The 21785-nt window shown below is 39.3% G+C and overlaps 1 protein-coding gene across 2 annotated transcripts in view; it reads right to left on the bottom strand.

Annotated features, from left to right (window-relative positions):
- macrod2 (mono-ADP ribosylhydrolase 2) overlaps positions 1–21785 on the bottom strand; it is a 422519-nt gene that overhangs the window by 37057 nt on the left and 363677 nt on the right. The gene's annotated exons all lie outside the window — the stretch shown is intronic.

Raw genomic sequence — 21785 nt, 5'->3', positions numbered from 1 at the left:
ATGTAGACAACAGAAGTATATAAAATGTATGAGCTTCAAAAAATGTATAAACTTCATAAAAGAAGAATGTATGGCAGAGCTGTTGTATTGGACTGCATTAGATTGTAAAGGTATAGCAATGGACCCCTTGGCTGTTAAGATGAAGTAGGAGTCTGTCTGCTACAGTATGTGTAAAAGGCCTATTAGAGTCAGAAGGTGAAATCAGACATATTACAGAGGCTCTTTGTGAAAGGTAACCATAACAGGTCAGAGGAGTTTGATGATCAATACCAGTCACTCCTTTGTGACTTTCCTATCTGGTGAGATTCTAAGCTTTCAAGTAAGTCAGGATGACCTGGCTTTCTGTATTTTGTTGAAAGGCTCCAAACTCTCAGACCATCTCAACTACCTGCTGTGTGCACTGCAATTAGTTTAGTTTCTCAAAACCTGAGGAATCACTGGTGCATCATTTGAAAGCTGCAAAGAGCTTCAGACTCACACAGAGTTAACATGATATACTGACAACCTACAGTATGATGTGGCTCACTTTAACCACATCTTTAGCTAAGGTTTGCTGTTGATGTAGTTCACCAAATGCTGCTACAAAGATGTTAAGAGCCCAAGTTTAAACCTCTATAGAAACCAGGGAGGCTCATTTTTTGTTGGATAAACAAAACAAACAGTGATGAAGAAGTAAAATAAAACCCAAAGGCTGTTAGACATGGCAAGGAGTTTATAGTGACAAATTACTACATATTAATTAACTTCAAGCATATTTGAGTTATTTTACTTCTATTTGCTGGCTGGAAAATCTAATACAAAATTTATACTGGGAAAATAAATCGCTTGCATACTAAACTGAATACTTGAAATATTTTGGCCCCCAATGCACACAAGGATGATAAAGTTGGAGAGCATTATAGTCTCTGGTGCTTTCAGTCATCAAGGCATTCCTATGCTAAAACATTGAGCATGTACATGATGCATGAACATGTTGCTTATGTAATCACCTATTGAACAAATTCATAAAAGGACACATATATCATTCTTGAAGCTGTTCTTTAACTCTATATATTGTAATTCCTTCTGTATACAGGTTTACATAAAGCTTTGGTTTATACAGCTACCCACCAGCGATTTACTGTGATTATGTGTCTAAAAAGAGTCATACACTGAACTGCTGAAAGATTGCAGAGAAAGAGGTCACCTCTTTCACTTTCACTCTTCTCTACTGGAGTCTTAGATGTGCAGGCATCACTCACAGTTACAGAGATGCATTACACACCACGGCAGCAGATAATCGCTTGACTGAATAATGGCAATTTCACACAACAGCCATAATGGTAGCTATCTGCCCCGCCCATCCTCCTTCATGTAGAATAGTGATGTTATAGGGGAATAAAAAGAGCCCACAAGCTTTAGCCTCACTCCTGACCCTACCCAACACAAGGATCTGATTCAAAGAGGCACCCTTCTGGTGTTCATACAGACATATACCTATTAATAGTTTATGATCCGTGCTTTGGAGTAAATGTTAGGAGCTGAATCCAGGATGGTAACATTTTATTTTGCTGGATGCCTGGGGGGGAGGGGTGGGAGCTTTGTTCATAAAATGTAGACTCACTCTCTCAACCCCTCAACCCCGACAAAAAATGAAAGAAAGCTTTAAGTCTCCTTTGAAGTCGTGGGCTCACTGACAAACAGATTGTGTGGAAAGTGATAATACACCAAGATAGTGCATACTACTGGGTGCTGGAAGGCCACAGGACAGCAGCTCCCCAGGAGTTTCCATTACCCTTTTATGGAGCTCCATTCTTAAACTGACTGCCCACTGTGAAACAGGATGAATCATAAATTGACTCATAAATTCATGCCTTGCATTGAAACACAGAAATACACACACACACACACACACACACACACACACACACACACACACACACACACACACACACACACACACACACACACACACACACACACACACACACACACACACACACACACACACACACACACACACACACGCACACACACACACCACTTTTGGGGACATTACATAGACTTACTTTCATTTCCAGGAGACTGACCCTTACTATCACCAGTAACTACCTAAACCTAACCTTAACACAAACCATAAAAAACAGCTTTTCCTCCAAATTGGGAACATTACCAAATTAACTGGACCTAAGTCTTAAATTTGTCCCAGAAGTAGCCTATGATTGACCTGGACACATGTCATAGGTCACATTTGGCGACATTACATAGAATTTCATTAATCTCCTGGAGACTTACCCGAACCCTAACCAGTCCTTGCCTAACCCTAACCTTAACCACTGACCCAGAAATCAGACAGGGACACAGGTTTTGTCCCTAATTGGACAAGGCGCCCCCAATTAACTGGCCAATGAGAGACCCACACACCCACACACGCACCATGATGCTACATTTCCCATATGTTGTATTTAATGTGATAAGAAGGGAGAAATATTACTCTGAATTAACTACCAACTTGCGCTAAGACAAAACCAAGTGGAAAATATTTATATCCATGTCATGCAGACTCCTCTCCCTGGTTCTCTCTTCCTCTCTATCAATCTCTTTGTCTAGTTTCTGTTACAGCATGTCAGCATTCTGCAGAAGGCTTGTGCAAGTTCTTTTATTCTACAGATCAGAAACACATCGTATGGTCTTTGACAGATATAAGCCAGACCAAGATGCCAAATGAAACCAGAAATGCCAGTGTAGAGCATTGACATTCTGTCTGTATCCAAACAAATACTGCTGGCTGAGGCTTCTTAACAGTGTAAAATGAGTTGAATACAAGAAAGAAGGTGATCTAGGACTTTTTCTTTCTGAAAGTAAATTCTGCTAGTGCGAGTAGGTATTCAAAACTGCCTGTTCTTTCAAAGTCAACTGGAGACAACTTATCCTCTGCATGCACACATAGTGCATGGTCATAGAGAAAGAAAATATGAGTAATTGGAGAACAGTTTCCTGGATACTCATCTGAACCAAGATAACATGCAGAATTTTTAATTCTATACATTTTAAAGTTTTACTGTTATCATAAAGACTGGCACTGAAAATCATAACTCTGCTCTACAAACTACTTTGATTTGTCTCTGTTTAACTAAATGTGATATTGAGTCCTTTTTGGATGATTACGTATGCAAAACGAGAGGAGGTGGTTACTGGAGTTTAAATATTCTTTTACTATATGTAAACTGGCACTGATGAAAGTGAGCACTGCTGAGTAAAAATATTACTAAATACTTCCTTTTAGATTTTTCTATTTTGGAAAGAGACCAATACTTTGCTTAGAGGCTGTGTGGTGTATGTGTATGTACTGTATGTGTGTATGTGTGTGTGAGCATGTGTGTGTGTTGAGCGTGCACCCCGCAGCCACCAAGGTTGAAAAAGTTAATGGAAGACTAATTAGAAAGCTGGGATCACTGCATGCTACCCTGCCTAGTCATTACTCATCCCTGATTGGAGGGCCTTTGCCAAAGGGTGAGCACAATATGATTGGGTCCCCTGGTTGCATATGGAGGGATGGCCATCCTGACAGAAACGTGTTCTGCACAGTAAGGTGTTGAGACTGCATAGTTGGCTTGACCTGTAGCTTTCTGAGCTGTGCTTGGTGAAAACCCAGCCACCTCTGACATAAGCTGGGACTTCAGTGGACTCAGAAGTTTGACAAAAACAGTGTGCTTCCTCAGAATGGAGCATCACAATATTCAAACATCATTTTGACATTGTGAATGACCTCATTAAAGTGAATTTCAAAGAGGAAATTATTAATTTCCTCAATTATCAAGTAAAAAAAGCACAGTGATATTTTGAAATACTAGCCCATGTCATCATTTCATCACTTGTGAGCTTCACTGTTGAAAATATAAGAAAACCTGAGAAGTCCTCGGTGGCCAGCAGTACATTGGGGGCATACTTGGTTTTCTATTACACTGTACAAATATGTATTTATGCTGCAGACATTACCTGTCAACACTAATGCAGTATTGTGAAATATCTAATGATGTAGGTTAAAGATCTCATTCAATTATTTCATTAAAATCATCTGCAGGACACTTTGTTCATGTACCCCAATCAATTCAAACCAATGCCTCTTAGTTGTAACTGAATTCTGATTATGTGATAAGATGAGACTAATTAATATGATAATGGCAGGAGTTCAACCTACGCCATTGTAACTCATTAGCATGGCACGTGAAATGCAAAGACACAAGATTTGCAAGTGGCTAGCTTTGGCAGTTTGTGGCAGATGTATGTGCCTGGGTGTTAATGAGCAACATGATAGGACATGAAAGTGTCCTTTATTCATATTTCTTGTTTCATGAAACATTGTATGTGATTTTTAATTTGTGTGTATCTGCAGCTCATCATTCTGGCGCAGGGCTCACCAGGTTCCCCACACTCCTACTGGCTGGCTAACAGATGAGCTGTCATAGCTGGCCACCCATGCCCATAATTACATTGGGGGCACTGCCAGCAGAATCTGACGTGCAGGCACAACGCACGCACTTTTGCTACTTGCATTTCCTTCTTGATTCTGTCACAAACAATAATAGGGACAGGTTGCCCTAGCATGTCTGCTCCAGCTGGAGCCTGAACCCAAGGGAGGTCTGTGTGTGTGTGTCCTGTGCTGCCTCGTTACTGAGGTACCGGCTGATGCAGAATCCTGAATGGTTGCATCCAGATGGAAAACAGCGAGAGGAGACTGATATACAATATTAACACCAGCCGAAATAATTAATTAACTCACTTTATTTACTTATTTTTAAGGTTGCAGTGAGCAGGCAAAAGCATGCACTGGTTGAATGGGAACCTGGGCAAGTCACCAGTACATTACAGCGGATGGGCATAATGAAGTGTGTACATCATACACCAGCACTAACATACAGTAACTGTATATGTTTGTTTGTTTATGATTTATTAATCTGTGACATGACATACATATGGCATGTGCTTAGAGTTGTGCAAGTGTTGCGTATGTGATCATACACTGATAATATATGTCATTGTTCGAGGCAGACTGAATAATTCCAGCAAATTATTCAGGAGCTAGAAATATCTCTCAATAAAACGCAGCCTTGTAGCTGCATCATCAAAGCCATAATCAGCAAGCTCTAGTCTCCTTTGTGTCAGGAGCGCTGGATTGTATAGAGGGTTCACTTTGAGGCAGGTGGACCATATCCAGGCCTTATTACTGATGTAATTACACACACCTGCGTCCCCCTCACCACTACTACACAGAATGTGCAGCTTGGAAAAACAGGGCAAAAATTCAGCTTTGGTCTGACGGGCATCTACTATATAGTCTGAGCTGTGTAAACACTCAAACATACATACACATTTCCAGCTCCTTCATGACTATGACAGCACCACTACTCAGTCCACATTCTGCTGCTTAAAATTTGCTCATCACTATGACATCCCTCGTGTCCACTTGCTTTACCAGAGGTAGAGATTATGTTGGTGGCAGGGCTGACAGCAGCAGCCAAGCACTGGCACCGACTTCTCGGGTGAAGCTGTGAGCATCTCCTCCATTTGACTTTGATTGACCCTGTCTGCCAAGAGAGCTGGAGCTCCACCTGCAGCAAGCTGGTGAATTATCATTTCAAAGAAGTGCCCAGAAAAGGTTATCCCTTTGAACAAAACGCCTCCATCTATACATCAAAGGAGAAGCCTGACATTGGGCTTTGAGAAGCTATGGTTACGACCAAAGCCTGGAAGAAAGTGCTGAGCCCAAATCCTTACTTTCTAAAGCCGGTAGATGTTAGATGCCCACTTTATCACGATAAGGGCAATAGGATAGTCAATGGAGTCAGCTTAATATTGCTAAACAGACGATAGATTTTGGTAAATGCTTATGTACACAATTATGCATGAGTGCTCAGCACAGTGTGACTAAATAGAAGTGATAACATTCTGGTAAGCTGTCTGGTTATTTCATCAGTGTAAAACATCACTGTGCTGCTTCTAAAGCTGTAAGCAGTGCAGAATATAAAACATTTTGACAGGAAAATGCTGTCTTGCTAGATTTGGAAAAATCCATAAGATAATATATCAGCAATTTGTATGTTAATTCAACAAATGCTGCGTGTGCCTCACATTTTTTCCACATTAGAGCTGAACAAATAGTTCTTACTGTATTATTCAGGCCTCACTGCTGCACGGCACTGTAGACAAAAATTGGAGTACAGCATGCTTGAGGCCACTCACATTTTCAAAAATTGTTCTCTCAAACTGAAAGAGACAGCATTTGACTTTCACAGGCTTTGAGCAGTTTCTGCCAGCTCCCGCTGCCAACAGCAGTAGCACTGTGCTATCTGATTTAAAAAAAAAAAAGAGACATGATTTTCAAGCAGGAAAAATGCACAATTCATCCCCCACATTTTATTCTATAATATTTTCATTTTTAATCTTTCTGAAGGAGGAGGGCAAGCTTCATGGATTTTAAATTCTCCAGTAAATGTTGCCAATATGAACACTAAACACTGTGCTGGATATAAGGTGGCTCTTTTATCTCAGCAAGCTTTATCCCACCAGAGTTTCAGAAAATGTCAATAGCCTCCCACAGGAACGGCAACAACTGTAACTGACATCACTGAGCAGCAACTAAATGTTTAGTAGAACATTAGCAATGACACTAATGAAAATTCTTCCCTAGCAGCAAAAGGACTGTGTGTGTGTATCTCCGAGAATCTAAGGATCCTCCTGGGATTCACACTACTAAAGCATCTTTTGGCACTGTGCAATAGATTTCACTGACAAATTTGTCAATTAATATGGACGGTCAAATAATTATAATGATGGAGTACTTCTGTTGAGTCTATGGGGAATAATGTGGGTGTGAAGGAGAAGGATTGGGCTATTTTCAAATCATAAAGATGAGAGGTAGTGCAGCTGCGGACGAGGTCAGAGGGGAATGATGAAGGAAGGACTAATATGAGAGCTGTATCTATGATCCATGGCTGCATTAGTAATGATCTGACCCCTGGACAGCTACTGGCCTATAACAACCTCTGCTGATGAGGCAGAGTATGTATGTGTAGGTGTGTCTGTGTGCGAAGGTTGAAGGAGGGTTCTTGAGACATCTTGTCTACATGTAAAGACAATGTATAAGGTCTAAGCCTTTCTGTTGTACCGAATAAGAGAAATATGGTATTTTTCTCCTCACCTAGAGTCAGACAAACTCATTAATGCCTGTCATGTCTGTGAGCAGTTTGAAAGAAAACTGAATGCTGAGCTTAATAAGCTTATTATTCAACAGCTCAGTTCATGGATGTCTGTAGAACATGCAGCTCCTCTAAGAGGTTGAGAAATACAATCGCTTCAATAATAATAGTATAATATGTTCCAATCTTTGGCTTGGCCCATCTGAGGGACACAAACTCTCCTGAGCATGTGATTGATCCACAAGTTTGTCTGCCTCTGGTTAAAGATATCCTGTGAAGTTTTAAACAAACACGATTTTGTTTACATTCAACACCAAAATACATTAATTCCCTGAGGCAACAAACACATTGAATGTATTTCCTACCTCTTAAAACTTTTGTAAAACCGTTGAATATTTTGAAACTTGCTGTGTTTACATCAGCTTGCAGTCCTTTTTCTGCTTTTACTGGTTCATAATTAGCTTTTAGAGCCAACCAACTATTAATATACATGACATTACTGCCTGCTGCATTTGGCAGAAATGTCAGACTACATCCCTATCCATGCTTATGGTATGCAATGTGACACAAACAACGTCCCATAAAAGCAAAATAATGATCCTTTTAGCACCACACACCACCATTTACTTCACATGGTCCTTTTAAGAAGGAAAGATTACAGTACAACATACCATAAACCAAACTAAGTGATGAAAAAAAGTTTATCTTCAAAATAAATTCCAATCAAATCAGAAGTGGTACATGGTATTGCCCCAAAATGTTATCTACTTGTTATGATCTTGCAATGTTCCTCTGCATGAGTTCCTACCTCCTACTGAGCTCCTTCAAAGCAATGACTGTTATCTGACACCTGACACCATATTGACCACCAATAGGCAGTATTACATGTCAAGTTGAAGGATTGGTGCTTGGTATGGATGTGTCAGGCTCTGTGTTTGATCATCTGCTCTCTAGCATCATGCAGGGGTTATCCTGCTCAGTTGTCAAATCCACTAAAGTTTTCATTTTTCCTGTTTCTATTTAGTCAATACCCAGTCCGTCTGTGAGAAAGAAGGCCAATAAAAGCCAACTCAGACTCTATCTGAGGGAGCCTAGTGTGTGCAGCCAGGTATAGACATCCTCTAAGCTGAACCTGTTACTCCTAGCTCATGTTGATAAAGTCATTACGCAATGCTGGTTTCTTGTCAGATAGACACACTTCTCACACAATAAGTACAAACCCTTTTGGGGTCCAACAGGGGTAAATTGTAGGGAAAATATAGTCTCCAGCAAATTAAGTGTACTCATGCGAACTGAGGAAAATAAAGCAATACAAATGTCTCTTTTCTATTTTCCAGATAAATCATTTGTTATGGTTCCCCCTGGTGTATGCAGGATTTAGAGCAGTCAGTGTTTCTATATGCACTTGTCTGGCATGTCCACCTTTTCCTTTCTGCTGCATGTTTGCCCTGTCTGGGCTCTACTGGTTCTGAGGGGGTTTCCTGGGAGGAAAAATGTGGTGTGATCCAGCCAGGTCCTCTCCAATTTGAGTATTATACAAAAGCTGCCAGACGAATGGGAATCCAATCACAGCTCCCCATGGTAAAATTGCCTGAACTGCACACAAAGCTGGATCTGACTGCCATGTACGTATGTAGAGAAAGAACCACAGGAGCAGAATACACTGGCAGTCATGGAGAGGCACACAGGCGCCACTGGTGACCTGCAATTTATTTTACAAAGATGTCCGCATTTCTTCGGGAAATCAAACATGCTACAGCCACTGGCGGTCAAACAGCGTCTCTGTCCTTTGCATTCTTATTAACCATGCTCTCCAGCCTTGTACACCAGTCACTACTTGAACAGGATAATGCAGATGAGTAAGAGAGCGTGTGGGCTGTGCTATCCCTCGCTACATGGAAATGCTAATAACTTTGTCAGTTCTCTAAGGTTTTACCCACAGGAGGGTTTTTTTTTCTTCCTGTAGAGTTTAATGCCATAAGGTCATGAGGAACACTCATTAGAAAGTACTCTGCTTCACATACACTTTATCTAGCTAAAGCTATTACCCCTTTGTTGCCATTATAACAAGGCCTATACAAGATGCCAACAGAATGTTCAGGCAAAAATATTAATATTTTTTCCTTTTGTTCCTGCTCATCCACCGTCTGTATTAGAGCTGGCACCGAACCCTCGAAGACAAGGTTCATAAAAGCCCATTTTTGCTTTCTAACTAAACACTGACACAATCAGCTAAGTATTACTCATTATTTTGTCTCAAGTTTAGAGATGGGCTTACTTTTTTACCATTTGCCACCTATATGCAGACAGAGTCACAAATCTAAATCCTCTCATTATGTTTGCAAAGCCATCTTGTGATACCAAGAATATACTACAGGCTTTATACAGGTCTTACAGTACAATAAAAAAGGATAATAAAATACACCCAAATTTAAAGAAAACATTAAAAAAACATGTTTCACAACAAAAAGGTGATCTTTTCACATTTAAATGTAATAGCCACTGTGGTGTTACAACAGATTTACACACTGCTGAATGGAACACAGGGTGAGTGTAATGGCAGGAAATGAAGAACAGAAAAACTGATCCTGAGAGCGATACCATATGGCTGTGTGGGCGACATCAAACGGGGAAGCAAGCCTTAAAGCAGAGGTGCTGTTTGACATAACTTACAAAGTGGAATGAAGATCTGATCTGGACTTTGTCAGATGCGTCAAGCAAATTTACAGCCTCTCCTTCAATGTGAATTGCAGAGAGTGTCAGGGCAATTTATTTACAATGACAGACTGGCAGAAGGTAGAATACTTTTTGAGAGACAAGCAGATTAGGATTACAATGAAAGTAGAGAAAACAGTTTAACATTACAGGATGTGAAGGGGGCGCTCTTGAGCAGCGACATGTGACGACGCATTAGCCTGATGCTCAGCAGAGAGTAACCATTTTCTTATGTAGAAAAATAGTTACTATGATGTAAATTCCCCTTCTAATAACTACTTCAACAGTTACAACACTAAAGCTGTCTGTGGAGAAACCTATCACTGTTTTTACTGTAAAGTCTGTCTAAAGATCCAAATGCTCCTGCTAAAAGACAAAGTGACCAAGCTAAACCAGAAAACTGAAGACCTGGAAGGAAAACGCCAGTGCAACATCCAAATTAAAGGGATAGAGGAAAAATTGATGCAGGTTCTCATCCTATCCACTCAGTGGCCAAGCTGCATCAAGAGACCTTGGGTCTGGACACAACAATGACACTGGACTGCAGTTTGGTCTGCAGCCAGAATCTGCAAGAGGACATCAGCCCAGGGCTTTCATTGTATAATTTCATTACCACCAAGAGGAGCTGGAAGTGCTACAGAAAGCAGCAAGGGTGAGTCCACTGACCTAAATGGTGACAAGATAATGATTTTCCTGGATCTGCCGCCCACTTCTGTGAAACACAGAGCCACTGTGAAAGAAGTAAAGGAGCTTCTGCAGCATTGCCAGGATATGAGATTTGGAATGTTTAATCAAGCAAGACTCAAGGTCCATTGATGAGCCAGATGTTTAGTTTAGTTTATTTGCACATAAAGAGAAAAAAATACATAATACAAGAAAAGTAATACATGCAGAATTTGTTGAGATTAAGAAAAGAAACCAATAACTAACAAAAGAGAAATGTGCAGGAGGAGCCAATAAAACCCATAAGGGCTTGTCGGGTGGCCCTCCTATTGTGAGACATACATAAAAACTTAGGAGTAAAATTGAAAAAAAAACAAAAATGTTACAAATGTAACAATAAAGGGGAAAATTTACCGACGCATAGAATATGACAGTGAGAGCAATTATGGTGATGAATTACTTAATTGATCCAGCAAAAAGAGTATGGTTAGTTTCTTAAATGATTTCAGACTAGTGGAATTTCTAATAGCAGACAGTCACCTGGCAGAAGAAAGTGCAAAGACATAAGAGAAGTTAAAAAAGAAAAAAAATTAAATCTTGAATGTGTAATGAACTCTCCATAAACCATGATTAGGCTTATGGAAGGCATGGATTTGGGTATGGACAGTAGGTACATGTCACTTCATGTCAATAATGCTGAATTTCCCCAACCAGTATTTGTACTACCAATTGCAGTAGTAGCAGTTTATGTCAATAATAAGTTCCTATGATACACCTAATGTGTGTTCTTTGTGTTATGAATTATATTGTATGTTTTTTCACAAAGACAAATTACATTATCAAGAGAGATTTTGAGCAGGTAACATTATAATGGTATTTATTTCTTTATTAAAAAGACAATAAACTTTTTGATTATACAGCTGATTAAATAAACTTGTATTTAATACTTCAAACACCATTAAGTACTTTTCAGTCATGTTCATATTATAATACTGTGACTTTTTGCATGCCTGACAAATTAGTTGAGTTGATATAATTAAAGTATTTAGCTGCAAGTCATACTATTAAAGTAAAAAAAACAAAAAACTGGGAGGTTGGCCCGTCACAATATTTAATAGCCAAGACTTTGATATTTCAAAATATATGTTTTCAGCATAATTGAACTGTAAATTCCCTAAAAACTGAGGTTTTGTCGCAATTCTCAAAATTAATAATCTCATAATTCTCATAATTATTTAATTATGGTTTAAAAATGTCATAAATTTCATCAGCATTAAAAGTATTACTATGGCCACTCATTAAGGCTATGTTGTGAAATGAAAAACTGAAACCCCCCCCCCCCCCCCCCCCCCCCCCCCCCCCCAAATTGTCAACTTCACAAGACAGATATTTCATCTTATAGACTTGACATCTATGCTGACGGAGGTGACATAACCCTTGATTCTCTTTTATTACTATGTTATTGACATTTGTACTATAATTTTCCAATAATATCTTTGCATATCATCACTACATTGATCAGGTGTTAAACGGATACATATCAATGACTAACAAAAGCTATTTAGTTCAAAAGGATTCAGTAACAAATGGCTAAACACAACCTGTCATTAGAGGTGAAAAGAGAAGGGAGAGGATAAATAATTACTTGACAGAAAGGCAGAAGAATTACAAAGGAGTGAGAAAGATGCTGCCAAAGACTGTGTTATAAAAACATTCTTCCAGACCAGAATCATATGTCTGGCAGAAAAGTGCCCTGTTAACTAACACAATAATAATCATAACATAGAGCAGCACAGCCTCTGGGTCACTGTAACTCATAATTATGAGGTTTAGGCTGGAAAATAGTGCGAACCTAAAACCGCAGCTCGATATACTGTATATTTAACTATGTTTCCCTTGCAATCAGTAACACTAGAGGCAACTTTGTATTCTTACAGGCCTATTTAATGTTCCCCTTCCCCTGTGGTAAACAAAACAGTTTCTAAGAAATTCAAAACAGGGAGGGAAGGCTCTGATGGCTTCTATTTTGTTTTCACCCTACAAATGATATATAGGGTAGAAGGCCTAAATAATCCAAAACCATAAAGGGAGGAAAGAGGGGCGGTGGGGTAGCACATTTAAAATGATATGCAGTAAAGAAGACTGAATGTACTTTCAATTTCTTGCAGGAGAAAGATTGTATTTCTTTTTTGTTACATTTCAATAGACTCAGTGCTTTTCTGTTTTTTTGTCTCTCTTTTTCTTTTGTCTCTGAACTGCCAAATATGTGATTACTTGCAAACTTTTATATTATCTACTCAATGCAGTTTCTCTTCTGCAGCTATGTTACAATTGTTCAAGTTGACATAATGCATATGAACATTAATGTTTAGGATCAAGACTTTGACTTTGTTGCTCTGCAAGGAGCAGTAAAAAAAAAAGTCTAGTTCAGTAGGATTCAGTGTGAATCTTTTCTCCTTTTGGGGGGAAATGAGTCAGTGGTAGATGTTATACATATATTCTTTTGTCACTTTTTGTCCTTTTGTTATTTTACACTATTGCTAATCTCACGTACAATTTAGAACTCATTCTATTTTATGTGACTTATTTCCACCCACTGACGGGTTAGGGCTGCTCCCAGTAATCTGACATCTAAGACTAAGACCTCCTTCACTACTTTCATTATCTTGAATGTTAAAGGGTTCAGTAATCCAATGAAGTGAAACAGTCTGCTTACACAACTCTAAACCCTTAAACCAGATATTATAGCCCTACAAGATACACCTTTGTACGGCAGAACATTGCAAATTATAGAACTGGATAACCCAAATATATCATTCTATACTCATCATCATCACCATCATCATCATCATCATCATAATCATCATCATCATTCTGTTCTGACTATATAAAGCACTTTGTTTTGACCCAGTATTTAAATTGTGGCTCAGAAATGGTATAATTTTCTTTAAAGACCTGTTTGTAAATAACTCATTTACCTCATTTGATACCTAAAAATTGTAACATCCCTTTATATCATTATTTTAGATGCCTACAAGCTCAAAGCTTTGTCATGAAACATTATACAACATTTCTACTTCTCCCACCAAACTGCCCTTTAGAGAAATGTTCAAGGACTGATGCAAACTTTATAGGGCATATTTCAAACTTCTTCCAACACTGACCGATACAAAAGATGCATGGGAACAAAATATTAATGTAACTATCCCTGGCACCATTTGGGATCCCATTATTAGTTGCATTTAGTTCTCATCCATTTGTATTCTCCACTGGTTACTACAGTTTAAAGTCAGTCATAGTTTCTACTTGGATATGTTGTTTTGTTTCTTGCCTTTTCATCTTTCATTGTTACTGTTAAAGCTGTTTTGTTTTATTGTATGGTGAAAATGAATAAGTATTCCAAAAAACGCGACATAGTAGGATATTTATGTAAACTAATGTTAGATTGCCATGTCATTACTCAGGTTAAATATAAATTGAGCAAAGCTATGTAAAAATGATGTCAACAGACAAAGTACACAGGCACAGATGTTGATGTTGGTACTGGGATGGAAATAAAATACAGATCTCACAGAGCGTGCCCCAAACAGAGTCTTTGAAAGCAGTGATTAAGATAAAATTGTCTGGTTTGGGTCTCTTTTGTGTTGCAGCAACTGGCAGCAGCAGACTGATAGGTGGTGCCTGAGGGTGTTTAATCTGGAGATGGGAGGCTGATTATATATTGTACATGTAAGTGGCTCACAAGGTTTATAGCAGGTTAATCAACTAAAAGAGAATTACACCATGGAGGTTTGTGCAAATGAATGTCATCCAGTTTAGTCTTTACTTTTTTTTATGACAAACAGCTGTGTAATTGTAGATCTAGTCATTCAAAGTCCCAGTTATGCAGTGTAATATTTTGCTGACAGAACGGTTACCTTTACAACTGGCCATAACAGGCATCGTACAGCTGGATATCTACACTACATTTGATGCACAACTGAAATAAAAATGCTATTCCAGCATACACACTGAAATCTGATCTTTCCCTTGGACTGCTGATGGCTGATGTCTTATGATAATATGTATTCTTTGTCTCCTTCTTGCTTCAATTCATCTCTTCTTTTAACATTACTGCCCAAGCTACCTGCCACCTTATTTACATGTGAAACATAATTGTGTTTACACAGGTGCAAATAGAGATTACTGTCATTTATACTCAAGTGTTCATGTAACCAAATGTATCCCAGGCACAGGATTTATCGCATCTTTGCCCTCCTCAAATATAATCTGATTATTCCTTTTGGTGTTGATTTTAGGTGTAACAAGGGTCAAAAATTTCACATTGGGGAGATCATCTACAGTAAATCAGGATTAGGGTTTGTAGTGGGAGGAGGAGGACTTCTAATTAGCCAAACCCAGCTATGAGAGCAGTTATATTATATGCTAAGAGAAGACCAGGGTGCTGTCAAGCTGAAATCCTAGCAAGTTGTCAAAGAAGACCATGGGAATCACAAAGCTATTGGTTTAATGGGAGAAGAGGAACAAAACACATGCACTGAACTGGATGACTTTAAATTCAGATGAGTTTAACACAACTGAAAGAGAACCTATGGCTAAATCTGTAAGGATGCAAAACGAAGGCCAGATTTTGTCATCATCTACACTCCAGTACAGTCATATCAGTATGGTTAGGCAGGGAGAGAAAGGTAATTCTCCCTAGTCTCCCTGATTTGCATGATTTCTCTCAGAGCGAATGTAATATATCTATATTAGTGTCAGTGTCCTTATGCAGGTTTGCTGTACTGCACCTCAGGGTAGAGCCGCATGCTACTAACCCACAGCTAAAGTCACTTAAAAACAGAGAGGATGCCTACAAGAGCCTTCTAGGCCATTCACGCTAGGGATGCAATTCATTCTGACAGATCAGAGAGAGCCCTTACTGTAAGTGTAGTGTTACTGAAACAGGCAGCACTGTGCTTTTCAAACACCAAAACAATTAAAGAATTCAAAAGACCCCCCGAGTAACAATAAAATAGATAAAGTGGGTCTAATTAACATAGTTAGTGGAAGAAAGTGGGTTGCTCAACTCTTGAATATGAATCAAAATGTTCCACTTGTTGGCAGATTAAAAAAAGAACATAAAAAAATGTAAAAATATCTAATGACTTGTTGACTTTAGTGGGGTATCTATGGGCTAATATGAAAAATAAATAAAACATGAATAAACAGAAATCTGAAGTGTTGTAGATATGTGCTGTGAGAGTAGGGAGTGATATTAGCCCCTGTTAAAAGACATTAAGACATTATCTTTGTCAGGTTGGGAGTTTCAGTAGTTTCTCCTTGCTTAGGCCCTGATCAGACAGGGTCATTTTTGCATGTGCACCGCAGTGCGTCTTCTGTTGGAACCTACAATTTAAAAAAGAAATTGCTCAATTTATCTGATTGGACAATGGGTACTATTCTTCCCTGGGCTGAACTTTTTTTTAACATGAGGCATTCAGGGTGCTCTTGCAAAACCATGAGGTACATAAAGCAGTGAGCAAAAAGCTTCAATCTTACTGAAAACAATTACAAAAAGCTGCTCCAGGCTGCTAAAAAGTGTTCTTTCCGATCCGGGCCTAAAGAGACAACATGGCCATTTCCAAAAATTTCAACTAGAGTAACAGTAGTGATGTGCTTTTATTGGAAGGAAAAGAGATATAGAGCAGAAGATGCTGTATTTCTATGCTGCAACCTGTAGTGGAGAAATAATATTCATTATATGTATATGCATTTTAGTATACTGTTAACCTGTGTTAGGCCTTGTTAGCATGTCCTATTCTAGTATCTCTCTCATAGTGTGTGGAAGTGCTGTGGACTGGGCTCCCACTAAGGCACTGATAAGACACTACCTGTGAGGCCTTGTTATGTCTTAGAAGAATGGGCTGATTCTCAGAGAAGTGTGGAATGAGCCCGAAAGAGATTATAACTTTGGTTCTGTTTCTTTATACAGGCAGTTCTGTTCTCTGTACAATACCATACGTGTACTGTGGTGAACTCATCTTGTACAAGATATTAAAATACTAGTTTGTGATTTAAATTCGTTTACTGGACTCATGATTTTCTCTCTCACCCTTAATTAAGGAAATCTTCATAACAAAACACATTAGCCCAAGATGCTGAGGTAGTCTGCGCCATGCATGATGGACGGTCACACAGCACAGCTCCAGGCACCTGAACTCTCTCCAGCTTTCGACAACTATCCAGAGGAACCCTCCAATCAATACAGTATCTGTTTTGGACTGGCTGTCGCTTAGAAAATCAATAACCTACACATTTCTGACACTGTTTTCCACATTGCCTCTTGTAAGCTTCCTTAAACCTGACTGAAACCAAAGCAAGAGCCAGTTATCTCTCAGCCTTGCACTTTGTGACGAGATGTTGTTAATGTGACAACTGTGTAACATGGGCCATAGAGTGCTGCTGTATGCTAATACAACATCACTTTATATATGCACTTAGAAAAAGACAAACAAGGGTAAGTAGGAGTAGAAAACAGTGCAGAAAGGGTATGATGAATGGGCAGGCTCACTAAGTGACTAATACCGGGGGATAAGAGAGAGTATTTCCCCCCTGTTGTTAATACTTTAATAAACAAGGGCATCCACTATTTTCAAAGTAATATATCCAGTCTTGGTACTAATTAATGTTCGTGATGAATATAGACCGTTAAAGATGTGCCAAGGGACTAATTAGATTAGTGGAAGAAGCGTCGCTAAGAATGTCGTGATATCACATGGGACTGTGGAGTAAAGAGGGAGAGCACCCCTTTTGTCATATGGCGCAGACCTAGTCTGCTCAGTCTTAAGGAAATCCTCCCTGCTCCATCAAGAGGAAATCAGGCTCTAACTTAATACCCCAAGATTCATGAGTAACATCCAGTGGATAAACCTCTGGCAAAATAATAAATGTGATTCATGTTTTCGTGGCAAACGGCCACTTAGACAGCATCTGAGCTGTAAAGAGGAACATTGATGGGGCCTTCGAGGGAGCGAAGAAAAACAACAGGGTGGTGTGTTGGGACAGACCAGCCCCCAAGTAAGCCTTTCTTAACCACACCTCTAACCAAGTCCAGGTGGACACTCTCACTCTTCACTGCCAAGTCCTCCAAAGTGGGTCAACACAGCCACAGAAAGGGGGGGAGGGGGAAATGCTCTCAAGGAGATACATAGTTTCATGCAATCGACGAAAATGCTGTTATATTTTTGACCATCTAACTCACAAAAATTAAAGTCTTAACATTCCCCATAAAGCCATCTCTCCATGATGAGAGGAACACAGAGGAATAAAGCCCATATTGACCCTGTGACCTCTGAAAGCACACTACTATATTACCATTCTGCATGCCTGTGCTTTGACCTTTTCAAAATCCCTCTTTAAAGGTTGCATGTTCCTGTGTCTGTGGGCTGCGCAGGCTCTGCAGGAGCAGCCGGCTGAGTGAACGCACCTCGCCTCTCCACAGAATGACCTACAAAACTATTGTATTAAAAGAACTGTATTTATCAACGCTCTCCACACCACTCTGTTCTACCTGCTGCATGGAGAACATAACCCTTCCTCAAACTCAAGTGCTCTTCCACTCTGCACTTTGAAAAGCTTTTTAGACACGATTGGTTAGAGGGATCTCTGAAAAGGAAGCCTATCGCTTGGCTGCTTTGAGAGGTGAAAATGGTATTCAGTAGCCACTAAAAGTTTAATCAGTCTGTGATATGTCTGTGCGGGGCCAACTGAAAATAAGAGTGAGCTAGTGCAGGCAAAGACTGCTAACTGAATATAATGGCTGTGTCAATTTTGTGTGCTGTCGTTGATTTTATCTTCATTAGTAATAAGTTTATCAATCAATTCTCTCGAATCTCTAAAATGAACACACATTTAACCGATATTTTGCTTTGAGACTTCTTAGCTTCTATATTTGAAATGCTTTAGTCTGGTATAAATCACAGTCCTCCACTCCACATATGGAGATCTTGTTGAAAAAAATGCTGACAATTGCTGACAGCCAGGTTGTTATTCAAGCCAGAAGGAAGGCCTGCATACAAAGGGTTAACCTGAGGGTCCAAACTAGGAGTGCAGCCTCTCAGCTTTCAGTTTTTTCAGCTTTTCAGATGACAACTGAAGCTGTCAAGATGGTGACGGCCTTTGGAATAACAGGTGCTTCAGGGAACACTTTAAGTCAGAGGCAAAAATGAATTGTTAACCATCCAGACTAGAATGATCTATCCTTACATGTGTAGTAATCATCGTAAGTGGCACCTCTTACACAGAGCCTCTGTATATTCTATATAACTTTATTCAAATTGAGTAGCGATTCAATGTAAGCAACAAAGACTAAATTAGAAAAGCAATTGTGTATTCAAGATACATTTGACCAGAGATGGGGCTGCATCATATCAGGCAGCTCAGATTTAGTAACAAAACAAAACAATTAGCTGGAAACACACTGTAACCAAGAGTAAAGAACCCCAGGGCAAACAGAGCCACAAGTTCCCTATAATTCCTCCAATAATCTAATTAAGATACTTACTGGAACCATGGCAAGCTAATGAAAGGGCTATGACACATTTGTACTCTAAACACTCTCTTGCTTTATCTTGGTGCACTGGGAAAATGGAATTATTTCCACAAATGCATCTCCAGTCTGATATTCTGTCTTTGCTGGAATGGTTTTGTTTTGCCTGCCCTATCTCATCTGCTGATCTCCATGCCAATCGTTTTGTTAATTCTTCCAAGATGGGGGCAAACCACAATTCCACTTTAACGATTAAAAGTAGAGGCTTCTAGAAAACCTATAAGTAGGTTAAATAAACAGTGGAACTCCGACGGGCATAAACATGACAGCAGTACAGCTTTTTATCAGATATTTATAGCTTAGAGTAACGCTGGTATGCTGTGATATGTCTCTCTCCACAGGGATGTGGCTGCTCTGACATACAGTGTATCAGTGTCCTACAGTCTTTACAACTTAAACATACAGAGGCACATGTTGACAATATAGTGAAGACACAGTGGTAACATGCTGTCCTGTGTGCATCTTTTCGTGTGCACTAACGCTGAATCTTTAAAGGTGGAGTCAGTGATTCTGGAGAGAGATTGTTCATTACACTTTTTGTCAAATTCAGTGAATATCTCTTCATTGTCTGCTAGCTGTCCAATCTGTGTGTGCACTGAAAAAAAACCTCCGGTGCTCATTCATTCTGTAAATGGGAAACAAACAAGGAGGCTTGGACTGAGCCACACAACAATATTGCAGCCAATCAGCAGGGAATATTCATGCTCATACAAAGGACAAGGTGAAGTCATGAGAGCAGCTGTCTGTGGTGACATTACAGTTTTCTGTCTCAAGCACCTGTTTAATGGCGTGGGAGGGCTGGTGAAGTGTTTTAAGACACGCATTTCATGTCTACCACTCATGCCTCTCAAGGAACAGATACACTTCCATTTAATTAAATGTATCAATTCACACTGAATCCAATAATCCAAGTATTAGTAACTGTTTAAATTCATTTCTGTTTTATATTTCATTTCAATTATCCAATAAATACTATAATTTTCATTGATTGATCAATGCTCCCACATGTCTGTGAGCTCGGCAGAGTCCCTTCACCCGATACAATGGGAAGGGAATAGTGTTTGTATTTATTGATCATGAATTGCATACCATTTATGGAAAAATATTATAATATGCAAGTACTTGACACTACGCTGGCATAAATATCCCACAATGCACTGCAGTAGTGACAACAGCAGCAACAACTTAACAGGATATGGCCGACAGTGACCAAGGCAACTCCAGTGTAATGTCAATAAGGCTTCAGTTTAAGTAAGGTCACTTTAATAGGCACAACATTTTTAAAAATGAGTTCAGACTTTATGATTGGCATGGGTTACCATGGTTATGTGTCTCCAACCAGCAAGGAGGCAAGGAGTGATAAGTATAGCTCAGTGCGTCTGAAAAGATACATACTACTGTTTATTCACACAAACGTATGTTGAATGAGAGTACAAATATTGGGTATGTAGTGCATATTATGTGATTTCAGATGCAGCGTGACTCTACTTTTAATTCATGTGCTGTGTCCTCACCATGTTTCGGCCAATGGCTGCCTGTCTGACAGGGAGTGTGGAGGTGTAGATATGGATGTATGAGATCATTGAGTGGGGTTAGGTACATTTAAAAATCAAGGCAGATGGCAGGATGTGAGAATTTCAAATAGAGACTTTACTTCCTACTTTGCGATGACTGCAGGTCAGCAAGGTCGACAGACAGCTTTGCTGTCGCAGACCATGCTGTGCACACAGGAAGAGAGTGGGTCACTCTTTTATCACTAAGATATATTGAAAAAGCAGCTGAGAAAAGATCACAGCAGCGCAGAGGGAACACAGACCCGAGAGGTATATCTCTCCTGCTTTCACTTACCCAGATAAGGGGCTGAGAGCCTGACAGCACTTTCATTTCTGCCATTTGCTTATTTCACTTGATTGAGCTTTAATGGGTTTTTGTGGATAACATCCCTTTGTTTTTGACTGTATTTTTTCTAATTAAGATTCAGTCTGACATGTTGAAGTCCTCTTGTTTTTGTAGCACCAGTCTATTGCAAAATGAAACTGAGCTTTTTTGTGAACAGGAGGGCAACCATCAGGAAGGAATTTAGTTTCTGACTGATCTCACAATGTCTCACTTCTACCTCTGTGCATCTCAGCAGAGATTTAAAAAAAAAAAAATGTTTTCCTTAGAATATCCAGTTACCACTTTGAAGAGGTAAAACACAAAAAGTTGACAAAGAAATGGGTAAAAGGGTATTTGCATAACCATGAAAAAAGAAGGATAAAAGTATAACCTCTTCCATGTTCTATACAGTAGGCGCTGTGGGGGGCTGTGCATGTAATGCGTGAACAGTGAGGAAGAAACAAGCTGGAGTATGTCATTAACATGAAAATGCATTAGTGGTGAAGCGGTATGAGTTGTCACTACCTAGAATGATAACACAAATTTACATTTCTTAACTTATTGAAATTCGTCTTTCCTCAGTGTTATGCTATAATTGGCACAGTTTAGTAATCTGTGGCAACAGTATGAATATGAATGACGAAGCTAGCATAGGATATACTATATTTCAAATCAGTGGGCACATCTATCTTTCAGCACACTCCAATTAAATTTGACATTCTGTATGAGGCAGCTTTAAGCAGTCAGTGGTGTGTGTTTAT

The sequence above is a fragment of the Scomber scombrus genome, chromosome 12, assembly GCF_963691925.1.
Source record: "Scomber scombrus chromosome 12, fScoSco1.1, whole genome shotgun sequence".
In the NCBI taxonomy this organism is placed as follows: domain Eukaryota; kingdom Metazoa; phylum Chordata; class Actinopteri; order Scombriformes; family Scombridae; genus Scomber; species Scomber scombrus.
This window is presented reverse-complemented; position numbering and strand designations above follow the sequence as displayed.